The 26,989-nt window shown below is 40.1% G+C and overlaps 1 protein-coding gene across 3 annotated transcripts in view; it reads right to left on the bottom strand.

Moving 5' to 3' along the window:
• The window catches only part of CNTN6 (contactin 6), a 218,315-nt gene extending 193,874 nt beyond the window's left edge, over window positions 1-24,441 (bottom strand). For 2 of the 3 annotated variants that reach the window (XM_074957524.1, XM_074957523.1), the window contains exon 1: window positions 23,954-24,441. The gene's annotated coding sequence lies outside the window, so the exon portion shown is untranslated. The remainder of the gene's footprint in view (window positions 1-23,953) is intronic. The other variant, XM_074957522.1, reaches the window with a different exon arrangement.
• Window positions 24,442-26,989: the final 2,548 nt, after the last annotated feature.

Below are 26,989 nucleotides of genomic sequence, written 5' to 3'. Positions count from 1 at the left end.
CCATATTATTGAACATATACAGAAAAAATGTGTTAATATGAGGTGAAGAAAACAGAACGTTAGAGAATACAGAGCAATGGCAGAATTTTAGGCAATACTAATATCTAATTTCTTTCCCTCTATGAGAAAATATCCTTTTTTTTTTTAAACGTAGAACTTTAAAGTCACATTCTAGTTCCTTCAAAGTCAGTTCACATACCAGGTCACTATTTCTTCCTACTGCTCAGAAATTATGATGTAATTCTATTACTAAGATTAATTCATGTCTGTTTATTAATGAATTTCTTCCCAAATCCATTGTTTCCTTTAAACTACATGTGAGCTGTTTGTGGATTCTGAAGACAGCCCATATCAACTGTCACCAAACAAGTGAGAGAAGGCAATAGAGAGAAACATGAATATGTTTTATTACGTTAATTACTACTGGACTCCCACTTCACACATGAAAGATTATTTGTTTTAATCGATTCTCTTTTCTGATAATTATACTGCACTCAGTCCAAGTCACAGATGTGCGTATTAATACATTTGCATCTACTGTGTATGCAGCAGACAATTTATATAGATTCTGAATATGTTAGACAGAATTTTAGCTTGAATAATAATACGTATTTGTGAATGTTTTTTTCTTCCTGGCTACACTAAAGTGATGTGTGCTTGAGCTTATTGTTCTGAAGGTGTTCTACATTTTTTGACAACAAATGCAATGGGAGAGATCCTCTGCTGGTGAAAATTGGCATAGCTTCCTTGAATTTGATGGAGCCATGCTTATTTATGCCAGATAAGAAACTGGTGCACATATATTTAGGGAAAAAAACTTTTATATCTAGCCAAGGCAAGAACAATAAGGATGGTCTTACTTAGGATTTATTAATATGTAGATATTAATTTATTAATATGTAATATTTTGGTCAAAACTTCTCTATTGAAAATACAACAGAAGGGCCATCCATAAAGTGACCGACCTGGGGATTGAGCTAGACAAACTGGCAGGTATATCTTGTCTCCCAGTAATCTTCTCGGGGAGGAGGGAGACACCTTAAAGGGGCAATGATCCCCTTCCTACCAGCCTGCCAACAAATTCTATCCCTACAGTTAAATAGAATCACTTTCTCCATCCACCAGGACAAAACGGCCCCATGCCTTAATACAAGGTGAGGACACTTTAAGAGAGTGAATCGCCTTTTCATTTCTGCTTTCTTTTCTCATCTTTTAAATTGTACATTCAAAAGGTAATAGAACTTGAACCTTCTTGTTCCATCACTTCTCTGAGAAGCCTTTTTTATACCCATCTAATCAGCACTTTAATTTAGACTCTTTACACACTAAAATATGTAGTCTGAATCATAGTGATTAATGGAAGGGAGAATAGCAGAACACTAAACTACCTGTTAAAGTATAAAAAACTAACAGTAAAAGATTTAACATCTACCTATCTCACTCAGGCCATTTTCTGCAAGCCTCACTTATGTCAGATAGCACTTATTCACATATGTCGTCCTACTGTCTAAATGCTAGTCATCATAACAGTTTTGTACTAAAAGTCTACCATGAAACAAATTGAAATTGACAAGACTCAGGGGTCCATATTAATTTAAGGGAAAATTAAACTGATATTACCTGAAGCTTTGTCTATTTGAAAGACTCTTAACCCAAGTGTTTTGATCAGAATCCAGTCTAGGTAAGTCCCTTCTATCTCGCTAAATTCTCCCTGTGTTTACAATGTTCTATATTTTCTATCCTAAACAGTTATATATTGTGTCTGTACATAGTTTAAACAGCTGCCACTTTTTAAGCCCACTATGGCAGCATTTCAGCGGTGGGTGGAATGAATTCAATGTTCAGGGCAAAGTTTTCTTCCAAGATCCACAGTTCTAACACTCTGTTTTTAAAGAGGAAGGAAAATCTCAGTGATGTTGATCATGGGATTCAACTCTGACGTTCTGTTTTTCCTTCATTAGGAAAGGGGAGTGGAGTATTGGGATCAAAATCCTCCAAGCGGATGTAAGAGTAAAATTTTATTTGGAGTTTGTAAAGTGCATAAGGATCCTTCAGGACCATAAAATAGATACAAATGTAATCTCGAATTAATTTGAATTTATTTGGATTATTTAATAACAGTTTCTCATGCTTGCCTAGTTCATTGTATTGCTCCTATCTGAATGCATGTTCTCATTCTCTTTGTGTTATCAAAATGTTTTAAACATACCAGAACACAGATCCATTGTCCCTACATTCCCCAGTGCCTTCCAAGATTACTGGTTTATGGTTGCATGCCCACAAAGATCTGAATATACCTCTGTCAATTCAATACAGCTTCATGCATGCTCTGTAATATTTATACATGAGTCAAGGGCATATCACTTTCTAAGTGGAAACATCTTTCCCAGAAGTACCTATAAATTTCCTATATCTAAAAAGCATTACCTAAACACTTAATATATTGTCATCTTTTAGTATTCTCCAATATTAGGAAGCTTTTCAAAGGGCTCCAGTGCTCATACAGATGTAGTAGCAGCAGAGACTAGAGAGATGTTTGAAAATCCTTCCATCCATGTCACAATTACCCACCATGCATATAACAATGGTTTTATAGATTTCTTCTAGTGACTCACAACTGTGTACAGTTTTATAGGACCCTAAATCAAGAAGCAATTTTTGTCTTTTGACAATGATATAGAAAGTACCTACTTTCTCCAGGATAGCATACCCACTCTAAAATGTTTGATCATTTTTAAAATGTCCCTGCTATTGTTTAGTAGAGTTTGATATGGTTAAAGTCAATCTTATTATAAGACAGGGAATATTTACGTGTCCTAAATCAAATGGCAATTTTTGGTTTTTGACATTACTATGACAGTGTGTTATTTCTCCATATCTCCTTATGTTACCCTGTTTTTTTAAACCTCTGCAAATGCAAATATGGATAGAGCATAATAAAGCAAACATCCTGACTCAGTAAATCTTATCATATATATTTGCTTATAAGAGTTTAAATGTATTGCAGCATATAAATAAAAATAAAACAAACCAACCAGCAAAAGTTGACCTGGATTTTGTATCAAGAGAAGCAAATTACCTACAACAGTGTGGTTTGGCTGTTCATTATTGATCATTTTCTGGTGAGCGCATAGCCAGAGAAGCAGGATCATGGCCTTGATCCAGCAAATCATTTAACAATGTGTTTATCTGTTTAGATTGTAATGTCTTTGGGACAGGGACTGTCTCCTACTGCATATTTTTACAGTGCCTAGCATAATCAGGCCCCAATCTTGGTTGGTCCCTAGACACTATTGTAATAAACATGGCTATTAATATTAACAGTAATTCATAATACTGTGTTTAATCTTAGTCAGTACCCATTAAATCAGTAAGACTACTCACATGCTAATCATTAAACACATGCTGCTAGATAGGGCACCTATAAGTTAAGACAGTTCTGCAGGGGTCAGGAAAGGAACAGTCACTGCCTTCAGGCCGTTGTGTAATATAGTTACGGTTACTGCTATTTTTCATACTGCCTGGAGGAGAGGGGGTTTGCCTGGGGGATCCAACTAGCTGCAGATTCCCTGGGCACAGCCCCACCTATGGTAAGGTATTAGGAGTCTCCATGAAACAGTGGCACATGATGGCACTCAGAAAACAATGAACCAATAGGTAATCTCCCTGCATCCTGCCCCCTATGCACAGTGGGGGACCATAATGATTGTGCTGTTTAGGGACAGTCCATGACAGGTTTTGATTGCATGTGAACTAATTACATGTCAATAACTACTTCTGTTTGAGCCATCTATTTCTTTATTTTGAGCTATTTGAAAACACGCCTGTTCAAAGCTCTTTACAAACATACAGAACAATTATACTATAATATACCCAGACCAGGACTAGTGACCAAATCCACCAAACTAGGATTCATCCCAACACCCACTCAGCCCAATATAGTGCCTTCCTGTCATTTAACAGTATTTGAATAGAAGTGAGGGTGGAAATATGAAAAGAAAAGGAAAGGAACAGACAGCAATGAGAAGGGGTGAGGATGGAATTCAAATTGTGGCATGGGAATTTCCTTGATGAAATCCTTCTCCTATGTAAAGCTGTGGACATGTAGCACACTCTACACGTATATACAGCATGCACATACAGTGTCTATGTCTCAACACTGTTCATCTAGCCATCTGTCATATTTTTAGGGGGCACCTCTCACAATTGCAACAGGAAAAGAGAACCATTGTCCATCAGCCTTCAAACACTTTCTCAGACATACAGGCTACAGTATGCATGTCATGGGTGTTTATTGTTAACACATACAATTTTAAATAACTGTAAAGCCCTCCTATCAATAAACCTCAATATGTTTATTTTAAATTCAATTTATTTAATCTTAAAAATAAATTTCAGTCTCTAATGACACTAGACTAAATTCCTGTTTGAAGAGCAGGAGCTGAGGAGGATCTCAACATTAAAAGGGTCTGCATTTTTGCATACTAATATTATTTTCAACAGAGTTATGTTCTTAATCATGTAGATTGGTTTCAGGGATTTTACTGCTCTTCTCTGGTTTCTTATCATCCACATGTTTGATTGCATTCACATAGGGTATAGAGGCACTAGTAATTTCTGACGATGTTACAATGGGTGTCACTGCTATTGTTGTATCAGCCTTTTCTTCAGTCCAAGAGGTTTTCTAGCAATGTGTGCATATTTTGATTCATCAGACTTACTTGCTTTGGAGAGAGCTTAGGAGAAGGAATAGGAATGGGAGAAAGAATGAGAAGCCTGTGGTATGTTCATGAAAATGTCCATCCAGTGATCTTGGTCTAAATTATAGCATTGTCATTTCTTGCCTTCACATCTGAAGCAATGTTATTACGACATGATTTTGAATGTAAAAGGTTTCACCAATCCTGGACTCAGACAAAAAAAAAACGTATTCCTTATCTGATCACCTACCCAATGAAAAGACTTTATTCTGTTTAAGAAGACTTTCTGCATGTTATTAGGACTTAGAGAATCCACATTCCTTAGCTCTTATAGGTCATTAGAATGTCAGTAAACTTCACTGGCATTAAAAAAATACTCCCTCTCTCTCTATCGGAGTCAGAAGCCACGAACTTGTTGAAAAAAACTGTTTTAGACTGACTTACTGACTGATTGACTGATTTTGAACAAAGTTCTGCTTCCTGTGCAAAAATGTGACAATTCATTGAAAGACATGGAAAACCAATATATTTGTGGAGTTTTGGTATTTTGATTAAAATCAAAATTTTCTGCAGAAAAATTAGATGAAAACTTTTTCATCAACATTTTCTGTGAATTTTGGGGGGAAAATCCACCAGTTTTCTGACCAGCTCCAGACAATACATACAAGGAAGCCCCTTAGACCACATAGCTCAAAATATCTCAAGCTTAATTAGGTTATGTGGGTCATACGTCGTAGAACAATGAATCACTAATGTTTGCTATATGAAGCCTGATTCAAAGCTCATGCAACTTAGCAGAAAGACTTCCATTGACTTGAGTGGGATTTGGATCAGGCCTTTAACGATTAGGATCATCAGTCAGTTTAATCTTGATTATGAAACAGCATTCCACTTACTGTTTGCCTGCATCTCTAGGTGTGTATCTCTATAGAGACATAGCCCAGACCTAAAGAAGAGTTTTGTGTATCTCAAAAGCTTGTTTCTTTGACCAACAGGAGTTGGTCCAATAAAAGACATTACCTCACCTACCTGGCCCTCTACAGATCTTTAATTGCAATTTAAAGACAGTCCTACACAGTGCAGCCATTCTGATGAAAGTTTATTTTGATTTGAGCTGGTCAGAAATTTTTCAATAAACAATCTATTCTTCACCAGTGTGACGGTCCTTGGAGTACCCGGGACTGGAGTCTCCTTGTTACCCTCCTGCCTCTAGTGAACAGGAGTCTTTCTTGTGGCAGCTCCCTGACACCACCAGCTCTTAAGCTACTCAAACACTCTCCTCTAGGCTATGTTAGGCCTAACTTCACCTTGCAGGTTGACTTGTAGGCACACCCCAATTCCCAACCCCCTTTGAATCGTTCCCCTCTGATATCCAGCCCCTGACACTGGCTAGTCAGAGAAATTCCAGATCCTCTGCACGCAAAGGTGAAGTGTACTCTGATTTACCAGTTTTACCTTAAACCACTGCTCCTGTGAACCACACAGCATTAGTGAGCATATTTAATAATACAAAAATAGGTTTATATATAAAGAGTTAACTAGGAATAAGAGACAGTGGTGGAAACACATGGTTACAACACAAAACAAAACAAAGTATGAATCTGTGGCCACACTCATTTATAATTACTTTTCCTACATAATAAAGTAGATTTGCCACCCAAAATTCCGTCTTTTGCAGAGCTGGCTGGTTTCAGACAAACCAGGATCTAAGCATTCAAAAATTTCTCCCCCCATACCCCACTCCTCAAAGGGTTTCCTCAGTGAATAGGTGCAGTGTCCTTCCACACACACTCTGTTATGCTGAAACCAGTCTTTTGTTTCTATTCAGAGATAGGATAAATCCTTGTCTTCCTGTAATCTTTCTTTTTTTCTTTTTTTTTTTTACCTTTAAGTGGTTTCAATTATTTGTCCTTGCCTTTGATGGTTTCCCATTCAAAGTCTTAGCATTGTGTAAGTTTAAACAATTGAGCCTTGCATTGACAGAAACTCCCCCTTTTTGAATAGGCTGTTATTGAAGCATCATGGTGACTAATCTTTACTGTTTACTCCAAGTCCATAAAACAGACTTTCAATATAAATGCATTATTCCTTAAATGTTGCCTGTACATATATCTCACGATGATACTGAATCTTGACACATTACCAACTTTCTGTAGATATGTTACATGTTACCCTTTATATGTAAAAAGAACAGGAGTACTTGTGGCACCTTAGAGACTAACCAATTTATTTGAGCATGAGCTTTCGTGAGCTACAGCTCACTTCATCTCATGCTCAAATAAATTGGTTGGTCTCTAAGGTGCCACAAGTACTCCTTTTCTTTTTGCGAATACAGACTAACACGGCTGTTACTCTGAAACCTTTATATGTAAATGTCCTACAAGATATGTATTTGGTGTAATGAGTTTGTCAGGTCTGACGTGAGAGTTGTTTCCAAAGAACAGGAGACCCTTTGCCAAGGGGTTTTTGTGTCACAATCAGAAAATGGAGATTCCTCAAAACCAAAACTATTAAAAGTTCCTTTTTTCAGCTTGGAATGACTTTTTTGTTTAAAAATTTAACCATAGTTAAAATTTTTTTTAAAAAAAAGTTTAAAAAATTAAAATGGAAACAAAATATTTCCATTGACCCAATCAATTTACTTATTTATCTATTTATTTGTTTATTTTGGATTATTGGCTTGTGAACAATTTTGCGATTTTGATTTTTTGTCCCATTTCATCAAGGCTAATTTTCTGTAAATCTCAAAATATTCTTACTGGACTAGAAAAACCATTTCCCTTTCATGTCTACTTATGATCCCTGTATCGGGAGGGCCAAAAAAACAACAACAACAACAACAAACCCCCCTGCATCTCTCTAATAATTGAAAAAGAGTTATTCATTTGTTTTTTTGTTTCCAGTTTGGAAAGTGTGTTTGGTTTCAAAAGTTTACACTCTACTGTGAAAAAAAAAATCTTGCAGTTTCTCAGTCATTTATTAATGAGTTATGACACATTTTTATATATGGTAGAAATAAGAAGTGAATAACTTATTTGATTCATAGTTACGTTTCATGCAGTGATGAAAAATATCTCTTTCCTAAACAGCTGGAAACTGATTCAGATCATTGATTGAGATGAACCATATGTATCACAAACATATCTTTAAGAAAACACATGACAAATGAACAAAACATCTCCAAATGAACACAAACTATGTTTTGCTGGTTTAGTCAGTTCTATTTAGGGATGCATAGAACTAAATTGGGAAGTCTGAAGAAACTCAGGAGAGACATACAGTCAGGTCCTTCAGTGCATCTGAATGGCTATGCACAGATCCAGAAACGCAACACATTCCAAAATCCAGCAAATTTAGCCTATGGAAAATTCCTCCTCCCAGGCATAACCCTCATACGTAGGGCCCTATCAAATTCATGGTCCATTTTGATCAATTTCACGGTCATAGGATTTAAAACATTGTTAATTTCATTATTTCAGATATTTAAATCTGAAATTTCATGGTGTTGTAACTGTAGGGGTCCTGACCCAAAAGAGGGTTGTGGGGGAGTCTCAAGGTTATTGTAAGGGGGTCACAGTATTGCCACCCTTACTTCTGCGCTGCTGCTGGCGATGGCGCTGCCTTCAGGGCTGGGCGGCCAGACAGCGGCGGCTGCTGGCCGGGAGCCCAGCTCTTAAGGCAGAGCTGCAGCCAGCAACACAGAAGTAAGGATGGCCTGGTATGGTACTGCCAGGCTTACTTCTGCATCGCTGCCTTCGGAGCTGGGCCCTCGGCCAGCAGCTGGCGCTCTCTGGCCACCCAGCTCTGAAGGCAGTGCAGAAGTAAGGGTGGCAATACCACGACCCCCTTACGACCCATCGGTGAACTTTTGGGTCAGGACCCCCCGCTTGAGAAACACTGACATCTGTTTAGTACAGCATAAAAGTACAGAAAAGACCAGATTTCACGGGGGAGACCAGATTTCGCAGGCCGTGACGCATTTTTCACAGGCGTGAATTTGGTAGGGACCCACTCATGTGGTGTGACTCCTGTACTAGTCCCTTCCTGGCAGTGAGCATAGGGGGTTGACTATGGATAGGGTTGCCAACCCTCCAGGAGTGGCCTGGAGTCTCCAGGATTTAAAGATTCATCTTTAATTAAAGATTATTGTAATGGGTTCCCCCATACCTTCGGGGTACCACCGGGAACTGGGGTACCACTGAGCCCACCTGACCCATAAGTGTGGGCTCCCTTTACACTGTATTACTGAGGCAAGCCAGCCAAGCCCTCCCTCAGGCTTCAGACTGCACTTTACCAAAACACATACAAGTAGGGACACAGCCTGCTGCAGTTTTACACTCAGATGCTGAGATTAGATCTGCCTGGGAAGGCTCAGCTAAGGAATTGCCCAGTACTCAAGTGCACACCCCCTCTAGAGGGTAAACCCAAAATTGTACCATCTTGCGCCGCACAGAGAATTGTACAATGTAAGCTCATGAAATTTGCCCCCCCTCCCCAATGTGGTGAGAGATATACCCAGCTTTCTGCCACAAGTTATGAATTCCACACACTGGGTTTTAGACAAAACAAAACAAGTTTATTAACTACAAAAGATGGATTTTAAGTGATAGCAAAGAGATCAAAGCCGATTACCTAGCAAATGAAACAAACATGCAATCTAAGCTTAATATACTAAAAAACCTGGTTATAAATAGCAAACTCTTACCCTAAATACTGTTTTAGGCAGATTGCAGAGATTCTTGAAGGCAAGCTGCACTTGCCTGTAGCTTAACACTCCAGATATTCCTTTCACAGGCAAGACATCCTCTAGCTTGGGCTCAGCCCTTCTCCCCTAGTCCAGTCTTTTTGTTCTCAGGTGTTTCCAGCAGTCCTCTTTCTTGGGTGGGGAGTCAATGAAGAGTGAACCATGATGATGTCACTCCCCTGCCTTAAATAGTTTTTGCATATGGCAAGAATCCTTTGTCTCCTAGTGTGATCCCCACCCCCAGTTAGTGGAAAAAAATACTAGTATTATCATGGAATCCAGTACCAGGTGACTTGGTCACATGTCCCTGCAACCATAACTCAGAGGCTGTTTGTAGCGTCCCCTGGAAGACTTCCTGGTGGGAGATTAGCGTCTTCAAAGACCTATTGTTTTCCCTAATGGCCCTTCCCAACCGGCCATCCAGACTGATTGCATTCTGTCTAGTGGGGGTTCGCCAGGTGTAAGCACATTTGTAATAGACGTACAGACAATATTCCTAGCTTAAGATACAAAAATGATACATGCATACCAATAGGATAATCATATTCAGTAAATCATAACCTATCCAGTGATATCTCACGTAACCCATCTTGCATAAAACACATCTTAGTTATGCCATAATCATATCATAACCAATCTCTATGAAGAATATGGGGCATAGTGTCACAATTATGTCATGTGATTAAATCTCCAGGAATACGTCGAACCAAAACTGGCAATCCTAGCTGTGGGGCATGACTCAGACAAGTCTGCCGCTCAGCAATCCCCAGCTTCTGGACCAGTCAGTGTAAGAAAGAGCAGCCCTGAGGCTGCTCTACTTCATGGCTGCGACCACCTTGCAGCTGAACAGCTTCAGGATCAGTGTACATAGAAAGGGGGGAAATGTATATTAGAAAAGAAAAATACCTGAGTGCTAAGTACAGCAAATTGAAATTTACTTCACAATTATGTACACAATCCTAACAGCAAGTATTAAATATTCTATCTGGAGGTACAATACATACAAGTTACTATGGGCTATATTTGACCCTTCTGTGTAGAAGAGTATTGGGGGATGCAGGATGCCCATCTTCTCTTGCATTGCCATGTTACCAGAACGTTCCCTCCAGGTGATGAGCGAATGGTGGGGGAATGGATCTAATGGGCCAGATATTCCCCCAAGAAGCAAATGCACAGAGGTGAAGCATAGAGTAAACAACCCCCCCAGCATCATTGCAGATGGCCATGGGGGAAATAAGCAGTCTGAAGTACCTACCAGATCACCTCCTGGGTCAGTGCAGTTATTCACTACCCATTACTCAAGACACAGTGTATTATCCCTCTTCTAGCCTTATATTTCCACAGGCAGCTGTAGTTTATGGCACAATGAAAAACACTTATTCTTTAAATACCAACACACCATTTTGTAACTTGCGGGGGAAAAATATGTGGGACCCACCCAACCAATCTATAAAACGATATGGAAAATGCTGTGATACTATAAATACAAAGTTGTCCCTTGAAGAAAGATTTCAAGCTGTTCTTGTCTATTTTGGTCTCATTAGGCTGCAGCTACTTGATTAATGACTTAGTTTAAGGGTAATTTAATGTATAGCATGATACGTATGAAGGGTTATTCCTTGTTATGCCCTAATCACATAATGTCTATTTTACAAAAACAAACTTTTAATGACTCAATAAATAGAAGCCTATTGTGTAACAAATTATATATTGGATAACATATATAACCTGTTATTAGGTTATGAGGGTTGCATTGATTTGAATTTTACCCAAAAGCAAACATTACATTTCTGACATTGTAAAATAAAAGAACAGCAAAAATCTCCACTGTGATCTTTTTAACATGTGGCCAATTCTTCATTTTACCATTTTAAAAACAACAGCTCTCACCAATGCAGTCAAATACATCTGTCCTTGCTGGAATATTTTCTGGTTCTCAGGCATGATCAAAGAAAATACATAAAAATAGATTAAAGAATGGGATCAAATGAGGAGGTACAGCATTATGCCTAGTGGAATTATCTTGGTTACATCCATTCCAGACTTTGATTGGAAAAGAAAGCTGTTGTCACACTTTCATTTTGGGATGCTAGTAGTTTACAATTAATTTAATCAATGCAGCTGGGAGAAATTGAATAAGAAAAACATCAAAAAGTTCATACTATTCATTTTGCACAATTGTCTATTTCCAAAATTCAGGGTTTTTTCACAATTTTGAGGGTCAGAAATTCATAGTGAATAATGTTAAGACTAGACAGACATCTTCACTTGAAAGTTTGCATTTATGAATTCTGGGGATCTAGAAAGCCTGATCTAAAGCCCATTGATTTTGGTGAAAAGACTCCCATTTATTCCAGTGTGCTTTGGTTCAGATCTTAAATGAACAAGGAAGAACAAGGATTCTGTCTGGATCTTGTTATTGACTTTAATACTTTGCTCTTATTTTATAGACATTAGTTACAAAGAAAGTCAGAGTAGGACTTAGAAGTGTTCAGAGATTTCTCAAGGTCAATGAACAAGTCAACGTCAGATCCAGATTAGGACCCAGATCTCTTGACCTCTACCTAATCTAATACAAATCATTCTAATCCCAGGTAAATAATGTTATCTTTCTTAGCCTTGCTTTCCCTATCTGTAAAATTAGGGCAACAATACTAACCACAGGCAAAATCAGAATATATATCAATACAGGGCCCAAATATGCAATTGGTGGGATCATAGGAATTTCTACTGATTTAGAGCAAGATGGGAATTTACATACTGGATCAGACCTAGGGTCACTGTAATCCAGTTTCCTGCCTCCAACAGTGTCAGGAATCAGAACTAGCAGAACGGCCAATCTCCAGGAAAACTAACGAGTAGGTTGTAGCAGGGTGCCTGATTGGCTACAGCACCTGAATGGTGGGAAGAGTCACCAGATCAGCTGTTAAACCCAGCAGTTTGGTATCTTCTCAAAGCATTTCCTTATGGGTGTGACAGCTCCTGCCCCTGTCTTGGACCCAGCCCCTGCCCCTGTCTTGGACCCAGCCCTGACAATACCTTGCCTCACTCCTGGTAACCCAGTTCTGACTGTTGGTTCCTATTCCTGGCTACTGATGCCTCTTCTAAATCCTAGGTCTGACTCCTTTGACCATTAGGTCTGACTGTCCACTAACAGGTTTCAGAGTAGCAGCTGTGTTAGTCTGTATCCACAAAAAGACAAGGAGTACTTGTGGCACCTTAGAGACTAACAAATTTATTTGACCATAAGCTTTCGTGAGCTACAGCATGCATCCGATGAAGTGAGCTGTCGCTCACTTCACTAAATTTGTTAGTCTCTAAGGTGCCACAAGTACTCCTTTTCTTTTTGTCCACTAACAGTGGCCAGTTCCAAAGGAAGGTGCAAAACTCTCCACAGCAGGCAGATGAAAAATAATCTGCCCCCAGTAAAGACCCTGCCCCTAATTCCTAATTGAATCATGAAGTTTTATCTCTCTCCCCAAAATTTCTGTTAGCATTACCTGTTCAACATCCTTGTTTTCTATATATCCAGAGTTAGAAGAGTTCATGCTTAAAAAAACGTGGAAGGGATGTAACCTTGCTCTTCAGGGATTACGCCAATTTTCAGAAGTAGTTCTGTTGATTTCATGCGATTTATTCAACAATGTGCCTTTCCCCACTGACATTGTCGCATGTGTCACAGTCCTCTGGAAAATAGGAATGACTTTGTCTAGCAGAGCGCAGTCCCCTTCCTGTCCCACGGGATTGCCCTGCAGATTTGCAATGCCTCTGGGCCTGCCATATGCAGCAGTGAGGAGCACCTTACCCTTTCTGATTTCTCTTCAATACCACTTGCTGCCAAGGAAAATTTAGAAGTGCTAGTTCTTTCCCTGGTTCCCTTTCAGGGTGAGAGATTCAGCTGGCTTCATATTTGCCAAAGATTTCAATTACTTCTGATGCCATGTACTAAAGGCACAACTCACAGGAGTGCTGGTAATAGACTATTTTTTTTTCATTTTCTGGACTGGTTGCCTGATATGTATCAGATAAATAGAAGGTTTATAACCCTATCGTATGGCGGGAGCCAATGTTTACTGACTCTGTTACATTGCTGTGACGCAATCCTGTAGCAAGAGTCATCAAGATGTCTTATTATGAAGTTACATCTTTTTCTCTTGGGCACTCTCCTCCTTGGGCATTTCCAGGTTAAACTACTGGAGCATGCCCTGCAGGCGTCTACTCTGTAAATCAACTCAGAAAGTGAAGCTGGTGCTCCATTTGTTCAGCAGAGCACCTCAGCCAGCACACCAGTGCTCTGGAATCTGCTTGATCTCCCTGTTGGTTTTCAGGCGGTGTTGAGATTTTGGGTTTGATTTATAGAGCCATAAGTGGCTTGGGACCTGTCTTTGTGAGAGACCATGTCTCTCAGCTGAGGTCAGTGGAAATGCTTGAGCTGGAGTGCCCGGGATATATAATGGCTCTGGCTTCCAAGATGCACTGCTGAGTATTTGGAGCCCCAGCCCAAGTAAACACTTAAGCATGCGCCTAGCTTTAAGGACTTCAGTGGGACTCTTCACACACTTAACAAACACATGGAGGAGAATTCCCAAGTGCACAGCCTCTGCATCCAGATTACTATACCCTATTGTGAGGTGAAGCTCATTTCCCTGTGCATGAGGACTGGACATAGAGTAGGGGGAGGAAAGAAGAAATCACCTTGTCTCTCCCCACCTTTTTGTGGCTCTCTGTGATTCTTGAGGCGTAAGAGTGAACAAAATGGATGAATCCCTAAGAACACATGCAATAATTCTGCTTGACCTTATGAGGAACAGGGAATGGGGTACTTGACACCCTATACCTTTACACACACACACACACACACTTTATGGGCTGGGCAGAATCTGGTTTTAAATAAACAAATACATATAAAGAAAAGATGTCTTTTGAAGGACTAGGTGGGAAAGGCTACTAAGGCTGTAAGTGGCGATGAACTTATTTTAGAGGAGTTTCTCTCCTGACCATTAGAGCTGAATTTTCATTTTAAAAATAATTTTTTGACAAAAAATTCTCATGAAAAAGGAGTAGTGTGTGTGTGTGTGTGTGTGTGTGTAAATTCTCATGAAAAAAATTCCCATTTTTTAACCTACTCTTCTGAGAATGAGCCATGGTGTCATGATCCCAACGAGGGCAGTCAGGACCTAGGGTCAGAGCAGGGTCAAACCTCAGGCTGGGGACCAGTTCATAGTCAGGTTCCAGGCCAAGGTCAATACCAAAGGTCCAAGTTTGAGTCAGATGTCAGGGTCTGGGTTAGGAGTCCAAGCCCAAGGTCAAAACCAGGAGTTCAGGAGTAGGGAGCACAAATGATCGTGGCAATTACAGAAGTTCCACTCTGTTGCCTGGACACTTCCGGGAATCAAACTTGGGTTATACAGAGTAGGGATCCAATCAGGAGCCATGAGGCTGCTATCTGTCAGACCCCTTGAGACAGGACTTCCCATGGTCTTTGTCTTCAGCAGGTCCTGGGGCCATGTGGAAGTGTGGTACCACTGCTACTGGGTGACATTATAGCGATGTCAGCAGCCAGACAGGCCTGAGTTCGACTCATCAGGTCTTATAAAGGGATTTGGTATCCTGTTCCAGGAGGCCTGTATCTAATGAGGATCCTGAGTCTGTCAATGTTTTTATTTGTTTCACTTCTATTTAAATTTCTTTTAGCATCTTGATCAGTTCTGAGGTCACCGACAGTACTTAGACCTCAGTCATTACCTCAAATGACTCCAGTTTATACTTATTTGATGTATGCAAACTCTTCTTAATTTTGAAAAATATTCTTTTTTTATTACTTTGAAATGATTTATTAAGTAATTTTTTTTGTAGGACATTTTGGAAATTCATCCAGTAATTAACATCTCCATGAGCTTTTTGTATTTTCGCTTTGTCATCTTGTAAATGTGGGCTTTTCCTTCTAACTGTGATTTTAGTTTGGTGCATTGAATTAATAGTCTTTGCAATGTCACTGTGGAGGACAGCAGTTCTGTGGCCTCTGGGACTCTCAGGTCCTGGGAGCACGAGTTGATGGTCTGCTGAGAACAGTTAGGTCACATAGTGCTAGTTGTTTCTCCTTGTTCCCAGCTGCGTCTGTGGGCTTTTCAGCTCTTCCTCATCTAGTTTATGTACATTTAGTTCCTCATCCATATTATAGTCCAAGCATTCTTCTTGTTTGGAATTGGATTCTAGGTGGCACTGAAGACACTTGCTTAAAAATAAACTTTCGAGCAACTTGTGTGTGGGTCTTTTCTCTTGCATTGTGTTTTTGTGGCTCTTAAGACTATCAAACACAATTGACAGCATCTCCCTTTATTATCAGGGTGATGTTTTCTGTTGCTTAAGTACTTTTCTACAAATGCACTGATTGCTCTGCTATACTCAAACGACTGCATATGACTGCCAAACAGCCCTTTTAGGGATTACTTGACCAGAGATAGCATAAGAATTAACTTTGCTGATTAGTTTAATATCCCTCTGTTCTCTGTAAATCTATTGTACACTGTAGAATGCCAGAGACTACAGCTGATAGGACAAGAAGCAGTGAAAGCAGGGGTGGCTGCACTGAAGGGAAGGGGTATGATTGATGGCGACCTGCTGGGACCTCCCCTCCGGACAGCACTCTCCTGAACCCAGAACTGTGCAGGGTAGACTTTCCACACATACTCCAGGGGACTAAGACCCAGAGGGTACCTCCTCTTCTCATTACCATGTGGTGTTGTGGCAAAACTGCAGAAAACAGTCAGTAGCGTGACCAGACATCCTGATTTGTTAGGGACAGTGCCGATATTTGGGGCTTTGTCTTACATAGGTGCCTATTACCCCCTACCCTCTGTCCCGATTTTTCACACTTGCTGTCTGGTTACCCTAACAGCCAGCCAGAGACTTGAGCTTGTAGAGGCAGAAGCAGCCAAAATAGGGACCCCTGGACATTCCAGTCAAAACTGTAGAAAGTTCTCTGACTTTTTCTGCCATGCACTGATTGGATGTTTGATCCAACCGTCTCACAGTCTCTTCAAACTAAACTTCACTCCACACATGTCCCTTCTACTCTCTCCTCCCCAGCACTCCACCTCCCTTTTCTTTTCTTTCCATTTAGCTTAATCCTAACTAAGTAAACCCACCGCCCAAAAAACAAAACACAATAAAATAAAATAATTGTGGATTAACAAGACGTTTGCCACTGTCACATTATTCACTCTACTTGTGCGTTCTAACTGTTCCCCCACCTTGTCTATCTTGTCTGTTTAGACAATATTTTCTCATTGTTACCCTATGCAGCCCTATCTGGTACTGGGTAATGAGACATTAGAAATATTAATTTTTCTAACTGAATATAGTACGCTCCTCCCAAATAGCTTACATCTTTGGAAGACATTCTAGAATCTCTTGCCTTGCTCTCTGTATGTAATTGTGTACAGCACACATCTTTTTAAACTAGCTACTGGCTTGATATGTCTTCAGTCCTAACCCAGGTCGTACATCAGCAGTTATTCTTTGAGAAGTAATTAAGAGATATGAGCCTTTAAACAAGTTTAATATTTACTCACCTTTGGGCTGTTATTTTATGGCCCACATTTGAATCAAGCCAGAAATAGCACCAAACATGTCATGGAGAAGACATGTAAACCAGTTTGTAGGCACTCATTCAGCAAGAGGCTTTACACCAACATAGGTTCTGACTTCTACTGGCTTGTGGGTGCTCGACCCCACTCTGCCCCTGGCCCCGCCCTGACTCCACCCCTGCCCCGCTCCTCCCACCCCCATTCCAACCCCTTCCCTAAAGTCCCCACCCCAACTCTGCCCTCTCCCTGGCCCTATTCGAGTCCTTCCCCAAATCCCCGCCCCGGCCCCACCTCCTCCCCTGAGCGCGCCACGTTCCCACTCCTCCCCCGTCCCTCCCGGAGCTTGCTACAGCTGTTTGGCGGTGGCAAGCGCTGGGAGGTAGGCGGAGGAGCGGAGATGTGGCGCGCTCAGGGGAGGAGGCGGAGGTGAGGTGAGGCGGGGCGGGGAGCTTGGCTGCTGGTGGGTGCAGCGCACCCACTAATTTTTCCCCGTGGGTGCTCCAGCCCCAGAGGACCCATGGAGTTGGCACCTAAGTACACCAGTGATGCCTGTTGAAAATACTGAACCTACAATACAGACGCAGACAATGACTTGTAATAGTACCAGTGAGCTTCACATCCCTGTTTCTACTACAAGTGACACGGTTGAGGAGGAAGATGTCACAGATACAGCTACACCAGAAAGTACAGACACTGTTCCAGATACTGTTGGGATGTCTTTGAAACATTACCTAGAGAGAAGTCATAAACCACCTCTCAGACTTAATTTGTAGCATGTTGTATATTATTGATAGTAATATATTTGTAATTTTTGTATGCTCTTATATACTGTAGGGCGAGGAGTATGTACTATATAGGAAGTGGATGGTGTCCCTTTAAATAGTTTGGAAACGTTGTACTCGGTCTTCTTCCTATCTTCTATTGGTGTAGCCATCAGAACCCTGTCAGAACACCAGCTCTTGCATGTTTGTGTATAGTTAATAAACTTGGTTATTTGGAACCCAATTGTGTCTGTGTGGCTTCCCTCTACTATTAAAGTTGTGTAGAGGAAAAGGACATAATACTGTTTCTTTCATCTTTTTGCCATTTTCCATCTCTCTTAACAAGAACTTTACAGTGGATGCTGCCAAGAATTTTAATAACACGGACTGTGTTTCTGACCATCTTCCTTCATTTGGTCTCGTCTTTAGAGGCTAGAACCATATTACTCTCTCTCTCTCCCCCGATCACTCCATTTGCAGTATGTACCATGCATGCCTTCCACTTGTATCAACAAAACAAACAAAAAACCCTCCACAGAGACCACAGTACACACTTTAACAACCTGAAAAGCTATTCCCAAAACATGCCAGATTGTGCCCATTAGGCCAATGCACCTGTGTGAGTTCCAAGAGGCATTGCACACTGCCTCCCAGAACTACCTGCCTGCTACACCACCATTGAGGGGGATCTGGCAAGGGGGACCTTCCACAATAAGCCAGTTATTTACGCTGTGTGTGACAAAGAGCCATGGCTCAGCTTTCTCCCTGCTGTCTTTGAGGCAGCTAGCGCCTCAGGTGTGCTAGCAGGGAACTGTCCCTGTACTTGAGAGAATGGATGTAACCATGGGTGGCCCCTTTGTGTGAGATTTAAAAATGTTTGTGCCCTCCTCAGCACACCCATTCAGGGACCAGCTACAATCTGGCTCAAAGCTTTGACAGACAAAGGACACTTAGACTACCCAATGCATTGGAGTTTCTGATGGGGAATGAAACAGGACAGGTTAATTCCTTCGAATGCCCAAGCCCTGCCCAGTATTCTGCATGATTCCAGTAGGCTAGGAACCCATCTTATGTGACCGCTTTAAATTTTTGACAGTGAATTCCTCTCAGAGCTAGAGAAGGCATGTGCACATCATCAAAGCTATCTTAGTTCACGACAGTCAGTTGTTGGGTGTTCCTGGCATGGAGTCCTGCCACCACTGATTCACGTGCATGTTTGGATGTCTGCTTATACTTATTCATATGGCTGGCACTAAGCACCTGCTCTTTGACAGGGGCAGTCACAAAGGACGGTTTTAGATGGATCGGCAGAAAAACGCAGCAAATACAATCTCCCCTGAAAGCCCACAGTAGCACAGTTGCTGTGTGGCAAGAGTAGGAAAAGCAGTGTGTTAGAGTGGGGTACTGCTCCCAGAACTTCTGTTCTCCACAATGTGACATTCTACAGACCAGGGCCTCTCCACCCTGCACCAAGACTCCACTGGAAGAATCTTCAGCCAGAGCTGAGATCTGTAGAGGGGCAGTGAGGGCATGCTAGGACAGCAGGGGACAGGAGTCAGGCTCTACCAAAACCTGCTCCAGAACAGCAATGAGCAATTAACAAGCCATGTCTCTATGGTCACCCTGATTCCTCTGCATGAATATGTTATTTATGTCTCTATACTATATGTCTCTATACCCTCCAAGCACACCACCACACCCAGCTCTGCCCCCTCCCCCATTCTCTGTCTTTGTTTGGTTGGACTAAACTCTTCTGGCCAGCGACTACCGCTTCCTATATGTACAGCACCTAGCACATGTCGATCACTGCCATATTAATAGTAAAGCCTTGCTTCTGTGCCATCCCTAAAAAAGAATGGAAGTGCACATACCTTGCTAAAGTCGATGAAACATACATTGCTGCGTATGTGACAAAAATCAGACATGGGAATTGGGTGATACTATATTCCTGGCCACAGGTAAGAGGTTACACCACGTCTAAAACCTAAAGGGTGCAGAAGGTGATGCCAGAATGCATGCAACCTGATTGCACACCATGCATATCTTTGCACAGGGTGAGAACGAATGGAACTACTGCATATACATAAAGGAGAACTCAAGAGTCATAGGCCTACACTAGGAATTTTCCCACCCGCTGTTGCTTTCATAGCTCCACCAGCGTTAGTAATTTTGTGGGCCCCAGCATGGATGGATCACCGGCAATTTTAATACTGTGCCAAGTAACCCACCACACGGCAGGGTATTAAAAACATTGGTGTCAGCCATAAACAGTAGAGATTCCAGCACTGCTAATGCCAAAGGAGCTGAACTGGGGTTAGCATCAGCGGGAAATGTAGACAGAGCCATGTTGTAAACTTGCCCTAAAAAGAGGACAACCAGTTTGCCAGATCCCAAGTAGACAACAGGAGATTTGCAGCACCCATGCAACTGGGGCAAAAGAAAACAAGCCACAGATTTTAGCAGTGAGAAATAACCCTGATTAAATGGCACACAGCTGGTGCTAGCAGTACTGAAAAGAGGTCATCTGTCTTCTGTCCGCACTGAAGTTGCAACATTCAAGAGAATGCAGACCATGAGTATATGAACAGAAAAGCAGGGGAGATACGTTTATTTTTTTTGCTGGTAACCCACAGTTTTGCCCTTTTCATTCTTATGAGAGAGAAACAGACATTTGAGACTAGAAGATAAAGGGATCTTGGGAAATCATTATCTGCTGCAATGGCATCAAAGAAGCAGTTTTGTAAGGCAAAATACTAAAAATGAAGTGAGGTGTTGAGTCTTTAATTATCACGTGACTATTGTGGGGCAATTAATTTTATAGTCCCTGAACTAATGGGTGAAAACACCTTTAGTCCTCAGGAGAAAAAGCAGAGAAACTGCTTTTTAATCTACTTAACTGTATCTAATCCACAGGGCAGGAATCCAGTGTGCTAAAATGTCGTAAATGAGATGATGGAGTTGGAGCATGAAGGTATAAAACAAAGAAAATGGGCACCATATTCTCTCCCAACACCTCAAGGGACAGATTCTGAATCCGCTTCTTGCATGTCTAAGTTTCACTGCTCCCTTTTCTAAAAAAGTGTCTTGCCAGCATTCTATTCTATTCTATTCTATTCTATTCTATTCTATTCTATTCTATTCAGGTGCTTATACCACTCACATCCCCACAGTATCTGAGCACCTTCCAATAGTACATTTAGCAACTTCACGAACACCTGTCACATGTGGCTTGTCCTCCCTCTCAAGCTCAACCCAGGGGGAGAACCGTGTGTGCAGTGTTTTGGTAGGGTTTTGATTTTTACAGTGTGAAGCAGTCCCACATTGTTTTTGGAAAACATGCTTTTTCTGTACATCCCATTTTTATATTAAGAGTTTAGATAATGTGAATAAGTCACAGAGATTATCAAATGCTGGTCTGCCATTTTGAAAACACAAAAGTCACCTGGACAGCTACAAGAAGAAAAGGAGGACTTGTGGCACCTTAGAGACTAACAAATTTATTTGAGCATAAGCTTTCGTGAGCTACAGAAGTGAGCTGTAGCTCACGAAAGCTTATGCTCACATAAATTTGTTAGTCTCTAAGGTGCCACAAGTCCTCCTTTTCTTTTTGCTAATACAGACTAACACGGCTGCTACTCTGAAAACTGGACAGCTACATAACTGATGATACACACAAATCAGATACTTTGATGACCAAAGGATAATAAATATAAATACAAAATTGTACCTGGAATTATTTAGGCCTACAACCAGCAATGGAAGGCCCAGTGAAAACTGGGCTAGAACTTTGGCCATATGTCTCTATATAATCCTCTTGGACTACAACCTTGATAGCAAAAGGGGGAACTTTTGAATCAATCTTTTTTGAATTCATCCACTTTACGAGAGTTTACTTGAAATTCATCTCTCAATGGCATGCCACAAAGGAACATATCACCAAGAAGGGTCTGTCTGCACCCATTGAGTTGGGAAAGAAAGGAAAGCATTTGGAGCCCTGACTCAGAGCTAGGGAAATCCTAATTTTAATTCTCTTGAGTGTTCTTTTCATTAGAAGGGTAAACTGCATTCATCTGTCAGCATTGTGAGGGCAATTGGGAGAGCATCTGTGATGAGTATCTTTTATAAACTCAATCCATAATTTAAATAATAGAACACAAAATTGGGTTGTTTTGTAGTAACATGAAGTAAATACAGAGTTACTGCAAAATCTTAGAAAGAAATTTAGCAACATTGGTGTATAGATAGATACACATTATTTTAATGAATAATTTCTGTTAAAATACAAAACAAAAGATATGGTACTGCTTCACAGACACACAAAAAAAACACACAATCTGCACTCTGCCCCCTTTCTGATGCCAGGCCCTTGTTACATTCTTCTTTTGGGAGTGGAAAATATTGTAATACTCGCTTATAGAAATCAATGGATTTGTTGGAACACTGCAAGTAACAACTCCAGCACACAGAGGCAGGACTACATTTCCTACAACCTCTGCCCTCTCAATTAGACATAACATAAAACCAAAACAAGACAACAATTTAGCACTAAGATACGGTTGGTGGTGGTGGTGCTGACTACAGTGATCAATACAAAATTTGCCTAAACTGCAAGAAACTGGTTTTCGGAAATCCCATAATTCATGGCTAGCCTCCTTAATTATGGTTGCAAAGCTGGAAACAAAAGAAGAAAAGCATATCTCCAGTTGGATTTAAAGTGCCAAAGTTGTTTTGCATTATTTATAGATTTACTCTCGAGTTGAAAGACAGTGCTAGTTACTAAAAATAAAACCCCCAAAGACCAGTATCTCACTAGCATTTTAAGAAGATTGTTATAGATATGGGAGCATTTTATTATTCTTTTTTGCACAGTCTGATATATAGTAGTCACCAGCATCACCTAGATAAGAATTGGGGACTTTTTGTGTGACCACACCTTTGAAACAGAGACACAAGAAACACAAACCACTGACTCAACACCCCTGAAGCCCCAAGGCAAAGGCTTGCTGGTGAAGATATATTATTTGTTTTGCTGTGGTGCTCAGAATTGCAAGCATTGTAAGGTTTGATTTTCTTTTCCCACATAAGACTTACAGGATTTTCAAGATATTTGAAGAGGAAGCAAGTTGTTTGATTTCTGCCTTCAGAAAAAAAAATAAAGGTGATTTAGAAGAAGTAACTATTCTGCATTCACCTTATAGTATGCACCTATAAATACTGCAAAAAAGTACAAAGGGATGAATAGACTATTATCTAAACAGTTCTGTTGTTTTACAAGTGTAATTATTCTATGAATGCTGTAAGAAATTCCTATTTTGGAGGCTCATTATATCAGTAATGTAAGAAGAGTCCCTTTAAAGATGCAACAAATGTCTGCAGTTCTCCAAAAAGCACAATGGAAGTATACCATGACATAAAGCAAAACTGAATGATCATCATACAGTTCCTATTGTTTGTTTCTGGACCCACAAACTTCCAAAACTTTTAATAAAGTATTGCAGTTCCTTGAAAGCTGCAACATACCATGTACATAACGGACAGAATCCAAATTGCAACTCATTCATAAATCTTTGGATGAAAACATCAAGCTCAGGATATGTTACCACCTCATTTGTTTGGATTTTTTGTTTTGTTTGTTTGTTTTGTTCCCCCCTTTTAAATAAACAAAGGGGGAAACTTTCATCTAAAGACTCACTTAAATCGTCTGAAGACGAATGTTTATTGCTTTTGAACCTTCAGCTTTTAGAAAATGAGATGAATCTCATGTTACCTTCCCCACCTTTTAATATGCAGTATCAAGTCCTTTGAAAGTGCCAAAATTAGCACTGTCATTCTCTGTGTTGCCCATTAGTTTTACTGCAACACAGAGCTAGTGAAACATTCAAAAATATACCCCGCTGGTATCTTTATAGCAGCACAGTCTTCTATTATGTTTCATCCTAACCTCACCTGAATACAAATTCAATATATATTTTTCCTTAGCAAAGAATAAATACATTTTGAGGATCAGTAATTCATTGAAACACAGCATAAATAAAGCAGTGATTTGTTGTTTTCTACATTTTCTACCTCTTATGCTAATGAAAATCACCAAAAGAAAGAGAAAATGCACCTTCCCCAGCATTATTCACATTGCAGTAGACACCACAATTTTGTACTTACAGATCTTAACAGTGAAATCTCTCAGGATCTTTACAATTTTCTGCAGAACTGTTTCAAGCTCTCAGCAAGCCACACTGTTCATCCAGGCAGAACCAAGCTGTATGGAATGTCTATGCAGCTGGGAGATAATGGAACTATTTTCCCAGCTGGGACTACAAGCCTTTTATCCACTGAGCATTGCGTGTCTCTTCACTGGTACTACTCATGAAATACACCGCTTTCTTGCTGTATTCGTGACAGGACCCACACGATTCGTGTTTGAATCACATGTACACATAGCCGCTACGGCTTTTGAATATTCTTATCTGGAAATCATATAAAAATCAGCTCTCTACTAATCGTCGTTCATGCAAGCTGAGAGAGCAAAAGCACAGCTTTCACACCAGTAGCATTTGTTTGCAGTGTTGTACTTGTGCATGAAAGATTAAATTCTTTTCATACAGATATGAGCGCCTCTCAGGTAATCAGAAAACCTCTCCTCTTGAAAACTGGGTCACTAACCAGTAGTAGATTTAGAACAGGAGTGGAAATAATTTTGTTTGTTTCCTGATCCCACAACTGCTCCATGCACTACATCAGATTAAGCTTGTAGGAAGTCTGTCTGGACGTAGATTACATTCTAACACAAGCTCTCTTCATGAAACATTTAAATAACCCTTCTGTGCTTTGCATATTTAAAAAAAAAAAGAGAGACTTGCTTGTCTAAAGTAATGCATAACCAAATTCGATTGATTAATAAACTTCAAAACCACCCTGATTTCCACTACTCTTTTTGGGATTGTTCCAGTGGAGTGGCCAAGAGCTGAGGATGCTTCTACTTTAGTTAGTAAATTATTTGTATTCACAGGAGAGGGGCATGGAAATGGCAGGTTACAGAACATTTTGCCCGGAAGAAGTGCATTGTTTCACAGCTATTGCTTCACCAAACCAGTTTAATGTAATCCCCATGTAAATCCATTAGTTTGTAATGGGATTAATTGCACGCCTGCCTGAGCAATAAGACGTCAAAAGGAAGTGAAAGTCAGACGGCAACAGACATGCACGTGCCAAAAAGACCAAAGTGACATGCAGATAAATAAAACAGAGGGAATGTTTTATTTTGTTTAGATCATTTGGATTGACTCCAGTAATTAACATAAAACATACATGCAAAAGACCAGTTTAAGCTTCTAGCATAACTCTACTGACGTTGGTGAATTTACACCAAATTTAATTTGTCCCTTTTTTAGTGTAGTCAACTCGATGGTGCCATATACGTGAACTTAGGATCACTTTGACAGCAGGTTTCTCACAATTGTGTGTCATGCACATTGAAATGTACATAATAGCTGGTGTTGCTGTGGACCATTGCCCTCTACAGAATGGAATGCCACACCAGGCAGCGACAAGCCCTTAGGCTACATAAACCTTTATATGACAGTACTGTGGCTAACATCAATTCTGTTTTAGCTCAGCTGGCCATATCATGGGGTTTTGAAGATGTTCCTGAGTAAGGACTGAAGTAAGAGGTATCACATTGGCGGGGGAAGGGTGATGGAAGCAGCACCCCCAAAACGAGAAGAGAGTTCACCTACTCTTTCTGGTTTGAAGAAGCCCTCTGCCACACATGCAGGGAGGAAGACTGGTTCTGTGGTTAAGGCCTTAGCCTACTACTCTGGTGAACCATGTTCCATTCTTTTCTCTCCCCCAGACTTCTTGTGTGACCTTGTGCAAGTCCCTTAGTCTCTGTGCCTGTAAAATGTGGATAATTGTACTCTCTTAGCTCATTGGGGGTGCTGTAAGACTACAACCACTGAATACAGTTAAGCACTCAGGTGCCATGGGGCTTGTATAAATACCATTGACACAGTATGGCGTGTCCACCATTGTCCAATGTGGTGATAACTCCATCTCCTATTTCAATCTACGTTTAACCACTCTTCCTAATTTCTAACACAATATTTTGCAGTTCTACCATACCTTCCATTTGAGGATCTCAAAGTTCTTTTCACACAGTTAATTAAACCTTTCAATACCCTGTGAATTAGGCAAATAATATTATTAATAGTGCTATATTTAATTAGGGAGGAAATTCTAATGGATTTTTTGTAATTTATCACTAAAATTCTTCTTCTAAAGAATGTGGGTATCTTTTCTAAGTTATATAAAAAATAAAAATCTAAAGGCAGAAGCAAATACCTGCAATGTAATAAGTTGGTCATCTTGCTACAAAACAAAAATTAAAAATGAAACCGTTTCTGTGATTTGAGATAAATCCCCTCAAAACAAATGGTGTTGTTTAGTAAGTGGTCTATATTGCTGGACAGGAACCGGATATTTCATTTAATGGGAAAATTGGGGATTTCTCTTTTTTTCTTCTGCATTTTCCAGCAGAAAAGAACTTCCTTCAGAAAATTTCCAACCAGATCTAATTGTGTGTTAAAAATGTCAATAGAAAAAAACCACAAAAATCCATTATATTCTCCTACCCATGCTGTACTTTCAGAAATCTAAAACCCTTGAAAGAAGTTTCTCCGAAAATGAAAATGAAAACGCACCTGTTATATTTATAAACTACTTTTCACTTATGTTAACATGCTGTATAATAGTCACTGCATTACAAAATAACCAAGAAAAGTGAACTCAAACAAGGATTTCAATGGGATTTCTCCAGTCGACAGCAAATCACCGGTGTGTGTGTTTATATATATATATATATATATATATACAGGGAAGAGTTTTATCAGCTTAAATCTAGCAGAATGCCGATATGACTAAAAATGTCACAGTGAAATCTAGTGTATGAACTGAAAGATAGGAATTAGAAGGTTTTAGTCTGATGAGTTTGTTGAGAAAACTTTTGAATGTCTGGAAGATAGTCTCTCCTGCCCCATTTTCTTTGTAAAAAGAAGAGATTTCTCAGTCTCAGATTGCTGGAACACATGAAATGGTCAACACAAACCCATGTAACTGATCCAGCCTATCTATATTAGTTAGGGAATCTTTAACCAGTCAGGTTTATTGAAATTAACTGCAGATGACTCCAGTGTTTTTATC

This window comes from Natator depressus, chromosome 7 (genome assembly GCF_965152275.1).
Source record: "Natator depressus isolate rNatDep1 chromosome 7, rNatDep2.hap1, whole genome shotgun sequence".
Classification (NCBI taxonomy): domain Eukaryota; kingdom Metazoa; phylum Chordata; order Testudines; family Cheloniidae; genus Natator; species Natator depressus.
The sequence above is the reverse complement of the archived record's forward strand: the minus strand, read 5'-3'. Positions and strand labels throughout refer to the sequence as shown.